General features: G+C 36.0%; 1 long non-coding RNA gene across 2 annotated transcripts; it reads right to left on the bottom strand.

The window, feature by feature from the left end:
- Positions 1-4,274: 4,274 nt before the first annotated feature.
- LOC139870624 (uncharacterized) lies at positions 4,275-6,516 on the bottom strand. Of its 2 annotated transcripts, XR_011766602.1 has the most exons (4): positions 6,131-6,516; positions 5,637-6,063; positions 5,073-5,138; positions 4,275-4,652 (listed from the first exon to the last, which is right to left on the bottom strand). It is a non-coding gene; the product is annotated as an uncharacterized lncRNA (long non-coding RNA). The 2 variants fall into 2 exon arrangements; XR_011766601.1 differs by having other exon boundaries at positions 5,637-6,516.
- Positions 6,517-14,452: the final 7,936 nt, after the last annotated feature.

Genomic DNA, 14,452 nt, shown 5'->3' with positions numbered 1-14,452 from the left:
TACAATTTATGTACGGTGTGCAACACAATGCATATGCGTTGCGCGCACTTTGTGTTGCGCCATGGCAGTTCCACGTAAGCCCATGGCCGCAGTTATGTCCATACTTCTTGCACATTGCACCATGGCAGCTCCGCATAAGCCCATGGTTGCGGTTTACATGTTGCACAACTTGCACGGTTCTTTGAACGATTATTTGTGCAGTGATATGTGCAGTCTTTTGCACAGTACTTTTCAGCTACCCTTTAGCGTGCTCATTTGAACAAAGTTCTATACGCGATGCCGTGCACGTTTCTTTCTTGTTGGAATTCAATCTGCACAATTTTCCATGCGTGTTTATGTATCACCCTTAAAGGTGGTGTCAACTTAGTGTTGGATTTCAACACCACTAAATACTTAGTAGTATTGAAATGGGGGCTACCAGGATATATGGCTTTAACTGATAGGGATGATTTGCTTTCTTTGGCGATGACCCAAATCCGAAAACACTTTTATGCATTTTGCATTGCGCCATAGGAGCTCCGCGTAAGCCCATGGCCGCAGGATTTTCATGCGACGTACAACACGCAACACGTTGCATATGTGTTGTACACTTTGCTTTTCGCCATGTTGGCTCTGTGTAAGCCTATGGCGGCACTTCATTTGTGCATTGCGCACATTGCTTAAGACCATGGTGGCTCCGCATAAACCTATGGCCTCACCACATTTGGCATGCGACGACGGTAAAGAGACGTAGTATATAGCTAGTTGGACTTGATCACCCACATCATTAGCTTATGCATGATACACCTCTTCTTCGCATGGCTTCTCGCCTACTTCCTTGCCTACAATCATCTTCATGATTGGTTTTCGGGTTTTAACCGTATGATTAACTATATGGGTTTTCCCGGTTCGTCACATGATTACAATCATTCGACGGAGGACGCAATGTCACGTAGATTATACTCTATCGAATCGATAGTCGAGTTACGGAAACCATCGTCATCATTCATTCATTCGTGGTTAAGGTTAACAGGTTAGTCTCTCAGACGGTAACCTACAACGTTCACAGGGGCCATCGATCAACGAACGTTATCGATGGTGGACTTAACATTTAACCACCCCATCGATATCATCATATTGATCTGGGTTATTCACGGTAGCCGGACCGGAGAGTTAAATTCTAAGATCCTTAACCCCCACATTACTCGCAATCCCGCTAGGATTGTCCACGGTTTACGAACCGAAGAGTGAAATCCTGTCCTCAAAATTCTATTGTTCATGGCAAGATTAAACGCGTCGCGAATATAATAACTTTCAAATGCCAATAAATCTCTCGCACATATTTTATCAATAGTTTATTGTGCGGTTCCTGCCTACTTAAGGGGTGTCCTCTAGCCCCCGCGCGGCAGAAGCCTGTTTGGTTACAAGGCTAGAATATAACGGCAGGTGAAGGGAATTGGGTTTCCCCTAGCCAAGCGCCACGCAGACTAGAAGGCTGCCAAGTCGACTTAAAATACGAGCATTGGTTTGCTTGTGCATATTAAATTATCCTAAGTATTGGTTTATTTGGGGAAACTCTTAAGTATAAAAACATTGGTTTGTTTTTAGTTAGCATTGTCTTACCACACAACTAAGTGCACCCCTAGTACGTGACAGAGCAAATGATGCTGTAACTTATGAGTATAAAATTTTTTCGTGCGGACTCGCACACTGGCTTCTAGTTAAAATATTGGTTTATTTTACGCAGTGCCTGAAATTGTGCATAAGTTTTGGTTAACTTATGCGCACATTGTGTGAATTGTCTTAATTCGCGATGATAGGCAATTACAATCAAATGCATAAATGTCCATGATTACGCTGCGTAAGCGCATGGTTACTTGGTACCCCTCACAAATGCGGTAGGGATGCCTCAATATGACTCTGAGATCGGACTCCGCGAGTCTGAGATGCCTTGTATACAACTACAAGTTCCGATCAGCTAGTTGTTTCAGGATGTCATTTTGACGTGGTCTTATTTATAGTTCGCCATGACATGTTTTCACATTTCATACCGAACTGGGGGGAGTGATGGTATACTATCAGTATCCCTTCAGTTTTGTTTTTGCTACATCGCTGCTTTGTGCATTGCGGATGGTAGTGGAAGTTAGCATGCTCACATCGCTGCATTGCGTTAAGCGCAAGGATGCATCGCGAGTGGTTGTGGGTAACATGCATGCGTCACATTTGGTCGTATCACGCATGATTGCAATGCACGGGGCTGTGTCGCGCATAATTATGATGTGTGGGCCGTACTGTGCAGGGTTCCACCCTACGGATTCTCGCTCACCTCATGACTGCATGGCATGCGGAATTATTACATCGCGTCATCACTTTACTATGTGGATTCGTTATGCATTGGACTTTATAGTCAGTGCGGGTTATGTGATGAGTTATTTGCGGTGGCACATTTATAACTTCGATATGACATTAATATGTCACACCGAACTTGGGGGACTTGATGATGTGCGGAGCCCATCGGGCCGAGTAATTAGGCTTGGTCCATGGGCCGCGGTCAAGTCTTCCTCCTAAACCCTAATTCCCTCTTATAAATAGAGGGGTAGTCTAAGCAATTAGGGCACCCAATCGGGATACATTCTCACTAGGGTTTTTACCTACCACCCTTGGTAGGGTTTTTCCCTTCGCCGCCAATCGGAGCGCCGTCCATCGGCTGGCGGTCAGCCCTTAGCCACCCTCCCGAGATCATCATCTCGGCTAGGGTTATCACGGTAACCGGACCGGAGGTTAACGCCGCTGAACTAATAAAACCCTCCTCTATTGCACTCAAGCGTGTTTCTATCCTAGGCGGAAATATGCTTGATCATTTATAAAACTGGTATAACAGGTTTTGGCAAAAACCGGTTTGTGATAATTCATAAGAAACGGTGTTTTCAAAACGCGGTTTATGTTTAGATACTAGTGCCTGTATAAATCGATATTGACAAGAGCAGTTTGTCAGTAATTTACTGAAACTGGTTTTAACAAACACGCTTTGTCACGTTTCCAATTTTTCTTCTTAAATTCATTTGTTCTTTTGAATGTAGATTTGTTTTTTTAAACTAGTTGTTTTTGGCACATATTTACAAAAACAGCAAATCATGGAAAACATTTACATAAATGATAAACATTACCATCAAAAATAATTATAAATGACACAATAACACTAAAAATACACCACTACCCATATCGGGATCTGTTTGTCAACTTTTACTGAAACCGAAATTTAGAATGCCAGTTTATCAAATCATACATTTCTATATAAGCACACGCCTATATCTTGTTTTGAATGTATCACTCTCCTTCTCTACACACACAAATTCAAATTAAATCATGCCACCCGTTCTTGTTCCGATCGATGTCTATTTCAAAGATCTGTATTCGCCCAAATTTCAGTGGTACGCAATATTCGAGAAAGAAGTTCGAAAACGTTGATGTTAGTCAGTCTTTCGAAGGTGTTTGAGTTTCTCAAAGAAAACTTGCCATTCAAACAGTCGGGCGTGATGTATTTGATGAAGCTAAACAGAAATTCATGTTTCTTAGCGATGAAGAGGAATGTAATGAAATCAAAAGTATGGAAATTACCAAACAACAAGCTTTTGCTTTGCATATGGTTTAATTATATGTTTTATCTACTTTATGTACCTTTTAATTATGTTTTTTTTTGGTTAATTATTTATTTTTAGCTTGAAAAAAATGTAAATGTATTTATGTTTATCAAAAATAGTGTTTTCAAAAATGTGATTGCACTTCACTAATAATAATAACTAGAAAGAGGTCCGTCGCGCTTCGCTGCGTCCGATTCGAATGGTTATAAGCATTTAGTGTATGTTACTGCATCTTATTTAAAGGCTGATAGCAGTTTTTTAATAAGTAATTATAACAGGAGTTGCTCCAGTTGCAGCGCTGTGTTCAGATAGGTTCAACAAAATATTATGTACTTACAGCGTATGTTTTTGCAGCTTGTATTACACAAGAGTCATGATTCAACAGGCTGATTACAGTTGCAGTAGTAATATGCTTCTATTTCAAAACATTATTTTTCTCTCCGAGGGGTCTGGTCTGGTCTGGTGTTTTAATAAAACATGATACTCGATGAGAAATAAACTTATATCAGGGTGCAAATTAGCGGTTGCTAACATCAGTCACATGAATACATGATACAAATGTGCATACACTAATTGTTTCATTTCTAGCTGAAGAACATAAGATAACTATAGCTTAAAAAACAATAAGAAATGCATGTAAGATTGTAACCAACCTATTTCTGAAATTCAGGGGCGAATAAAGAATAAGAAATGAAGTTATATTAAGGTACTAATTAGCCGCTACTAAAACAAATCAAAGTATATAAGTGTGCAAACCACAATAGTCAACAAACTTGTGTGTAACACAATCATAACTGATATGATCACTGAGAGAAACGTAAAAAAAAAATAATAATAATAAGTATTCACACATAGATAAGCACCTGCTTTTACATGGAAACGATGACAGTGCAGACACACATTAGAAGCAGCAGCATGAGCAGAAGCAGCAGTATGAGTATAAGCAGCAACACCCATCAAGACGTACGGAGAGCAAAGGTGTCCAACACTTTTAGCAGATCGTAGAGAACACTTCTTGGCAGGTAGCAATGACTACACACAACTCAACATATAAACATCACCAACCCCTCAACAATTATGAAGTATTTTCAAATGAACGACCAACATAACCAACCTTTTTTTTTTTTTTTTTTTTTTTTTTTACCTTTTTTTAGTTATACGTCGATACAACTTCAAAATTTTGATAATTTTCAGTTTTCACAGTGAATTGTTTTAGAGTAAATATGCTAGAAGATGACTTTCACGATCAAAATGGCTAAATTGTAAACCTGAATCCGATTTAAAGTGCTTGAAAGTTTGAAATTATTTTAATAACCCGTTTTGCACTAAACTGTTTTATATACATAGAAAGATGTAGGTATTAAATTTTAATATCGAAACTTCGATTTTGAATATGGAGATTTGTTAGAATGACTTAAGAAGTCAAGTATACAGGAAAACACAGAGTTGCACCTTATTAGCATTAGCCAGTAGCTTCTGCAGAGCTTTCATCTTTTCGTCGATCTTTTCTCTTCGTCGCTAAAACAATATCATAATCATAATCACATAAAAAATTTGAAATTCAAAAATTTCAATATTTGTTGCTATAAAATAAGAAATATTCTAGCAAAATACATAATCGGACTGGTTATGATAGTAGCAGCTCTCGTTCATTGATCGGAATGAGATATAACCTTTCAGTCCTGCATTCTTATTGTAGATTTTTTTGCTAACAAAGTAAATAAATAGAAACTTTCATATTACTATAAAAAATGTAACTTCTAGGATATATGACCTTCCCCATACCCCACACATGTGGGATTGGGTTATGTTGTTGTTGTTGTAATAACAATTCCAAATCTTTATACCGATCCATATTGACAAGCAGAAATCATCAATTTGTTTTTGTTTTTTTATTTGGCTCTTGAAGGTCTAATTAGGTAAGTCAAAAGGTCATCTCATCATTGTTGTGTCATTATTTTTAGATTTGAAATTTTGACTATGATGAACTTATATGCATCGATTAAGTATGCAAACCTCGAGGATTTGCTAGAAGCATTTCGACGATCCATTTTGTTGGAGCAAGTTGAAACTGGTTAAATTTGCTCTACCAAAAAACAATAACATATACCGAAGTAACACTTATAAGAGTGTAACATCTACAAAAAATTTCAACAATCTAAAAGAAGAAACAAATAAAATCAATAAAATTAACAATAAACAAAAGAATATTTGAACATAAATTCTAAAATAATCAAACCAGATTCAGTGTTGGTTCTAGCTCATGTTAATGATAAGGTTTTGTAACCCCATGTTACTTTGGTGAAAGTAAAACCTCTGACCTCACCACAATCACCATAATTTAAAACGTTGTGCCCTTCAAGAGATAATTGCCAATCCAAAAACCCACAACCAAAACCTGATTATCATCGACATCGGTTTCAAAAAAAAAAAAAGCAAAACCCTAGATTCAAAGTAAAAATTAATTTCATGCAAGTTATTAAAAGGAGTACAAGAAACCGATCGCATACCTAAGCTGGCGGTCATTGCCGAGAGAAACCTATGCAAGACGTCATCTTCTTCGCCGTTGCAGTCGCCGGAGATGTTTCTGGTGAAGTCGATGAATCTGGCAATAAAACATAAAATTTGTACGGAATTGTTCAGGAGATCGTCACGAACTTATTGGTGGTAATGGCATCGCCTAATAAGGAGACATGAAGACATAGTCGATGGTGAAAAGGATTTGGGGGTGTTTCCACTTTGAAGAGGGAGGGGTTGTTCGTTTGGAGGTTAGATTTTGGTGGATGTTTGATGTAGGCCCGGGTGCTCTGCTGACATTGTTTAGGAATAGTATGAAACGACTTTTTTTTTTTGGGAAGTTTTTCCAGTTTGTGGCAAATAAAACGACAACCCGGGTGTGGGCTGATATACTTTATATATATATATATATATATATATATATATAAAATAATAATAATAATATAATAATAATAATAATAGTAATACTAACAATGATTATGATGTTAGTTTCTTGATTAACAACAGGAGTATTGTAGAGGGGGTGGGGAGGGTGAATATAATCCTTTTTTATTATCTTAATAGTTTAAGCAAATTAGTATTCATGTAAGTAAATTAGTTAAGAGTCAAAGGTAATTTTCAACGATTATACTTTATTGATATAAATCACAAAGAATTACAAATATCCTTGGCGGAATGATAGTTGGTTGATACAGATTCATCTAAGTTATAGATATTGAGGTTATCTAAAGCTATTACACATTTGGACTCTTAATAAATAAAACCTACTCCACTAGTTGTTACAATAGTGAATACTTCTATTTTATATTAGTCCTATTAAACGTGTAATTTTTTCTATTGTCCACTGGTACATAGGATGTCTGTACTTGTGGGGACAACTGCATCAGAGAGCGTGCTCTATTCTTTCCTCTTTGGTAGCTATTTGCAGGAACATCCTAATTTGTTTTGGCACCACTATTTGATTAAACAAATAGAATGTTGTGTTCCCTAGGCGTTGACAAAGAATAACACATGTCTTCACATGCGTTAAACTTCTACATTCCCACGTGGTCTTGTAAGGTCACTTGTCAGCCGCCGACGCGTGTCCTTTTCTGTTCAACTTTGTCTTCGACTTCTGTTGAATAGTACAATTAATGTAGACCACTCAGGAAACCACTATGCTTGTAATGGAGCATAGCTGTATTGTGTAGTAAACTGCTTTCTAGCCATGTTGGTTCTTCTATGCTGAGTTACTTGATATTCTTGAATTGCTGGGTACACATCCTGTGCTAATTGAAGAATACTGTCTACCTTGTGCTGGCAGACTAGGCAGCAAACTAAACACTCGACAGAACAATATTTGCTGTCTATACACAAACAAACATGTGCTGGCTGCACATAACATTCTAGTGTACATATCTGCTATTTTGTCATAATTAAATCCTTAATTACTTTGGGGACTCAACAATCTCCCCCTATTTTATGATGACAAAACTTATGACATAAAGAGTAAAACACTAACGCCAGCACTAAATGACCTAAAGAAAATAGGCAGTAAAATTTGTCCCTTTTTGGTTTGTTTTGGGATCTTTTGCTGAGTTATCTATATCTTATAAATTGATATGATTTTTAAGATAAACTCGTTTCACATTCATTACAACAGATATATATATATACAAAATTTACAAGACAGTATAATGAATCATGAAATAACAAAAGATACAAATTTAACATAAGAAGACTATCTATCTTTATCTTTATCCTTCTCCTTTTCTTCATCAGATAGCTCTTCTTGTTTGACTTTCAAGGTTGCCCAGGCTTCAGGGAATAGTACAAGTAAGTCTGCAGGATCAAATACTGGTATTTGAGGAGGTAGAATGATGGGATCTCTTCTGTGTGGGCCAGCACCAATAGATTTCTTTCTTTTAGGCTTCTAAGCTAGAACTTCTTCTACTTTCACTATTGGTGCATTCTCTGTAGTGACCCGAACTTTTCCATGTTTATATATATTAATTGAGATTGATATTTACATGATTAAATGTTTCCAACATGTTAAGCAATCAAACTTTTTAAGACTTGATTAATTGAAATATGTTTCATATAGACAATTGACCACCCAAGTTGATCGGTGATTCACGAACGTTAAAACTTGTAAAAACTATATGATGACATATATATGGATATATATATATAGTTAACATGATGCTATGATAAGAAAACATATCATAAAGTATATTAACAATGAACTACATATGTAAAAACAAGACTACTAACTTAATGATTTTTAAACGAGACATATATGTAACGATTATCGTTGTAAAGACATTTAATGTATATATATCATATTAAGAGATATTCATACATGATAATATCATGATAATATAATAATTTAAAATCTCATTTGATATTATAAACATTGGGTTAACAACATTTAACAAGATCGTTAACCTAAAGGTTTCAAAACAACACTTACATGTAACGACTAACGATGACTTAACGACTCAGTTAAAATGTATATACATGTAGTGTTTTAATATGTATTTATACACTTTTGAAAGACTTCAATACACTTATCAAAATACTTCTACTTAACAAAAATGCTTACAATTACATCCTCGTTCAGTTTCATCAACAATTCTACTCGTATGCACCCGTATTCGTACTCGTACAATACACAGCTTTTAGATGTATGTACTATTGGTATATACACTCCAATGATCAGCTCTTAGCAGCCCATGTGAGTCACCTAACATATGTGGGAACCATCATTTGGCAACTAGCATGAAATATCTCATAAAATTACAAAAATATGAGTAATCATTCATGACTTATTTACATGAAAACAAAATTACATATCCTTTATATCTAATCCATACACCAACGACCAAAAACACCTACAAACACTTTCATTCTTCAATTTTCTTCATCTAATTGATCTCTCTCAAGTTCTATCTTCAAGTTCTAAGTGTTCTTCATAAATTCCAAAAGTTCTAGTTTCATAAAATCAAGAATACTTTCAAGTTTGCTAGCTCACTTCCAATCTTGTAAGGTGATCATCCAACCTCAAGAAATCTTTGTTTCTTACAGTAGGTTATCATTCTAATACAAGGTAATAATCATATTCAAACTTTGGTTCAATTTCTATAACTATAACAATCTTATTTCAAGTGATGATCTTACTTGAACTTGTTTTCGTGTCATGATTCTGCTTCAAGAACTTCGAGCCATCCAAGGATCCATTGAAGCTAGATCCATTTTTCTCTTTTCCAGTAGGTTTATCCAAGGAAATTAAGGTAGTAATGATGTTCATAACATCATTCGATTCATACATATAAAGCTATCTTATTCGAAGGTTTAAACTTGTAATCACTAGAACATAGTTTAGTTAATTCTAAACTTGTTCGCAAACAAAAGTTAATCCTTCTAACTTGACTTTTAAAATCAACTAAACACATGTTATATATCTATATGATATGCTAACTTAATGATTTAAAACCTGGAAACACGAAAAACACCGTAAAACCGGATTTACGCCGTCGTAGTAACACCGCGGGCTGTTTTGGGTTAGTTAATTAAAAACTATGATAAACTTTGATTTAAAAGTTGTTATTCTGAGAAAATGATTTTTATTATGAACATGAAACTATATCCAAAAATTATGGTTAAACTCAAAGTGGAAGTATGTTTTCTAAAATGGTCATCTAGACGTCGTTCTTTCGACTGAAATGACTACCTTTACAAAAACGACTTGTAACTTATTTTTCCGACTATAAACCTATACTTTTTCTGTTTAGATTCATAAAATAGAGTTCAATATGAAACCATAGCAATTTGATTCACTCAAAACGGATTTAAAATGAAGAAGTTATGGGTAAAACAAGATTGGATAATTTTTCTCATTTTAGCTACGTGAAAATTGGTAACAAATCTATTCCAACCATAACTTAATCAACTTGTATTGTATATTATGTAATCTTGAGATACCATAGACACGTATACAATGTTTCGACCTATCATGTCGACACATCTATATATATTTCGGAACAACCATAGACACTCTATATGTGAATGTTGGAGTTAGCTATACAGGGTTGAGGTTGATTCCAAAATATATATAGTTTGAGTTGTGATCAATACTGAGATACGTATACACTGGGTCGTGGATTGATTCAAGATAATATTTATCGATTTATTTCTGTACATCTAACTGTGGACAACTAGTTATAGGTTACTAACGAGGACAGCTGACTTAATAAACTTAAAACATCAAAATATATTAAAAGTGTTGTAAATATATTTTGAACATACTTTAATATATATGTATATATTGTTATAGGTTCGTGAATCAACAGTGGCCAAGTCTTACTTCCCGACGAAGTAAAATTCTGTGAAAGTGAGTTATAGTCCCACTTTTAAAATCTAATATTTTTGGGATGAGAATACATGCAGGTTTTATAAATGATTTACAAAATAGACACAAGTACGTGAAACTACATTCTATGGTTGAATTATCGAAATCGAATATGCCCCTTTTTATTAAGTCTGGTAATCTAAGAATTAGGGAACAGACACCCTAATTGACGCGAATCCTAAAGATAGATCTATCGGGCCTAACAAACCCCATCCAAAGTACCGGATGCTTTAGTACTTCGAAATTTATATCATATCCGAAGGGTGTCCCGGAATGATGGGGATATTCTTATATATGCATCTTGTTATTGTCGGTTACCAGGTGTTCACCATATGAATGATTTTTATCTCTATGTATGGGATGTGTATTGAAATATGAAATCTTGTGGTCTATTGTTACGATTTGATATATATAGGTTAAACCTATAACTCACCAACATTTTTGTTGACGTTTTAAGCATGTTTATTCTCAGGTGATTATTAAGAGCTTCCGCTGTCGCATACTTAAATAAGGACAAGATTTGGAGTCCATGCTTGTATGATATTGTGTAAAAACTGCATTCAAGAAACTTATTTTGTTGTAACATATTTGTATTGTAAACCATTATGTAATGGTCGTGTGTAAACAGGATATTTTAGATTATCATTATTTGATAATCTACGTAAAGCTTTTTAAACCTTTATTGATGAAATAAAGGTTATGGTTTGTTTAAAAATGAATGCAGTCTTTGAAAAACGTCTCATATAGAGGTCAAAACCTCGCAACGAAATCAATTAATATGGAACGTTTTTAATCAATAAGAACGGGACATTTCAGTTGGTATCCGAGCGTTGGTCTTAGAGAACCAGAAAATTTGCATTAGTGTGTCTTATCGAGTTTGTTAGGATGCATTAGTGAGTCTGGACTTCGACCGTGTTTTCTTTAAAAATGATTGCTTAACATTTTTGTTGGAAACTATATATTTTTAACATATGAATATTATGTGATATATTAATCTCTTAACGTGTTTGATATTATGTGATAGATGTCTACCTCTAGAACAAGTCCCATTGACTCACCTAATAATAATGAAGAGTCAAATGTAAATTGGAATGATTTGTGGACTGATTCACAAGTTCCCGAAGAGGAACCGGAAGAAGAGTCGGAACCGGAAGAAGAATCGGAACCGGAAGAAGAATCGGAACCGGATGAAGAAATAGAACCGGTGGGGGAAATAATAAAACGGTTAAGTAAAAGAAAATCCTCAACCAACCGACCAAGGTTAATTATGGTCAATGGTGTTTCCGCCAAAGAAGCAAAATATTGGGAGGATTACCAATTCTCCGATGAATCGGATTCCGACGAGAATTCCGATGATGTTATAGAAATTACCCCAACTGAATTTAAAAAGGCAAAAGAAAATAATAAGGGAAAGGGCATAAAAATAGAGAAATCTAATTCCAACCCCGATGAACTTTATATGTATCGTCAACGCCCGAAGTCCTTAAGTTGTAACAATGACCCGGGAACCTCTAAACCACCGGGTTTTTCTAAACCAATGTGGAAAATTACGGCTCGTATTAGGGGAACATCATATATCTCTAGAAACTTGGCAAAACGAACCAAAACCGAAGAAGAAGAAACGAGCGAGTCAGAATAAGATAGTTGTATTCGTGTGGTGTAATATATGTAATATAGTGTTCTTATGCTTTATGATATATGTAAAAATTGCTTGTATTAATAAGTATTTTTTTATGAATCTAACTCTTGTCTATTTTACAGTTTAAAAACACAAAATGGATAGACAACCCAATATTTTAAGAGACCTACCCGGAGACATGATTGATGAAATCTTGTCTAGAGTCGGCCAGAATTCCTCGGCACAACTATTTAAGGCGAGATCAGTTTGTAAGACATTCGAAGAACGTTCCAAGAATGTCTTGGTTTATAAGAGACTTTCGTTTGAAAGATGGGGGATATCACATTGGGAAACCCATAAGTTACGATGTGTTTACTTTGACGCATATATTGCGGGGAACCCAAATGCTATTTTACGCAACGGGTTAAGAAATTATTTTGACTCAATATATCCGAATATTGGACTTCGTGATTTAGAAAAAGCGGCTAACATGCAACATAAAGAAGCATGTTATGCTTACGGATTAGTAATGTTCGCTTCTCACCAAAGTGAGAACAAGAACATCGGGCTACAACTATTAAACAAAACGTTTCCACAAGTGACGGAGTCGGTAATTGGGGTAAGAAATGAGGTTTTTAGATTATTACGGGACTGTTGGACATTACGTAACCCTCGTCCCTTTGATGATGTTACAACACGCTGTCTTATCAACGGCCATAACGGTTATGTTGCACAAGACCAAGGATGGGAAGTAGTCCTAGTAAAACCAGAATGCATGACTTGTTTCTGGACGTATGAATTACGTGTCTTTATTGCCTTTGCTGAACGACTTGTGTACTAGCTAGAATTGTCTTCACAACTATCTTGTATCAAAGTTATTGTGTGCTATATTTCATGCTTTATGTAAAATAAGCGGTATTGTAAGTTTGTAAAATATTGTATAAAAGTTTGAACGCGAAATATTATTATAATCAGTTTTTCATATAGAATTGTAGTAGTTGAATTGTATATTAGCTACTAAGTATGAACTTAACGGGTAGGTACTACCCGAATTTAAACTTATAAAACGCTAATATGAAGAAAAAGCTTTTATAAATGAGTTCATATTATGCTACGAAATACTATTAACTACTCTTAATATTCTGTATGATTAACTTGTTTCATTTAACTATTTTGAAGGAAATGGCACCGACTACTCGACACACCGTGAATATGAATGAAGAGGAATTCCGTACTTTTCTAGCTTCAAACATAGCCGCAGTACAGGCTGCGCTACATACCAACAATAACCTTGGATCTAGCAGTACAGGAAATCGTGTAGGATGCACCTACAAAGAATTCACTGCCTGCAAACCTTTGGAATTTGATGGAACCGAAGGACCGATCGGATTGAAACGGTGGACCGAGAAGGTTGAATCGGTGTTTGCCATAAGTAAGTGTACTGAAGAGGACAAAGTGAAGTACGCTACGCATACCTTCACAGGTTCTGCGTTAACATGGTGGAATACCTATCTAGAGCAAGTGGGACAAGATGATGCATACGCACTACCGTGGTCAGCATTCAAGCACTTGATGAACGAGAAGTACCGTCCCAGAACCGAGGTCAATAAGCTCAAGACAGAACTTAGAGGGTTACGAACCCAAGGATTTGATATTACCACGTACGAAAGACGATTCACAGAATTGTGCCTATTGTGTCCGGGAGCATTCGAAGATGAGGAAGAGAAGATCGACGCGTTTGTGAAAGGATTACCGGAAAGAATCCAAGAAGATATAAGTTCACACGAGCCCGCCTCCATACAACAGGCATGTAGAATGGCTCACAAACAAGTGAACCAGATTGAAGAAAGAATTAAAGAACAGACTGCTGAAGAGGCCAATGTGAAGCAAGTCAAAAGAAAGTGGGAGGAAAACGGTGATAAGAATCACCAATACAACAACAACAGCAATTACAACAATAATCGCAACAATTATCCCAACAATCGCAACATCAATCGCAACTACAACAAACGGCCCAACAACAACAACAACAACAACAACAACAGCAACTACAACAATCATCCCAACAACAATAATAACCGCAACAACAACAACAATCAGAAGCAACTATGCCAAAGGTGTGAAAAGAATCACTCGGGGTTCTGCACCAAATTTTGCAACAAGTGTAAAAGAAATGGTCATAGCGCGGCGAAGTGTGAGGTCTACGGACCAGGGGTTAATAGAACGAAAGGAACAAATGGTGTCGGAACGAGTAATGGCGGAGCAAGTAGTGTCGGAGCAAGTTATGCCAATGTAGTTTGTTATAAA

This window comes from Rutidosis leptorrhynchoides, chromosome 1 (assembly GCF_046630445.1).
Source record: "Rutidosis leptorrhynchoides isolate AG116_Rl617_1_P2 chromosome 1, CSIRO_AGI_Rlap_v1, whole genome shotgun sequence".
NCBI classification, from domain to species: domain Eukaryota; kingdom Viridiplantae; phylum Streptophyta; class Magnoliopsida; order Asterales; family Asteraceae; genus Rutidosis; species Rutidosis leptorrhynchoides.
This window is presented reverse-complemented; position numbering and strand designations above follow the sequence as displayed.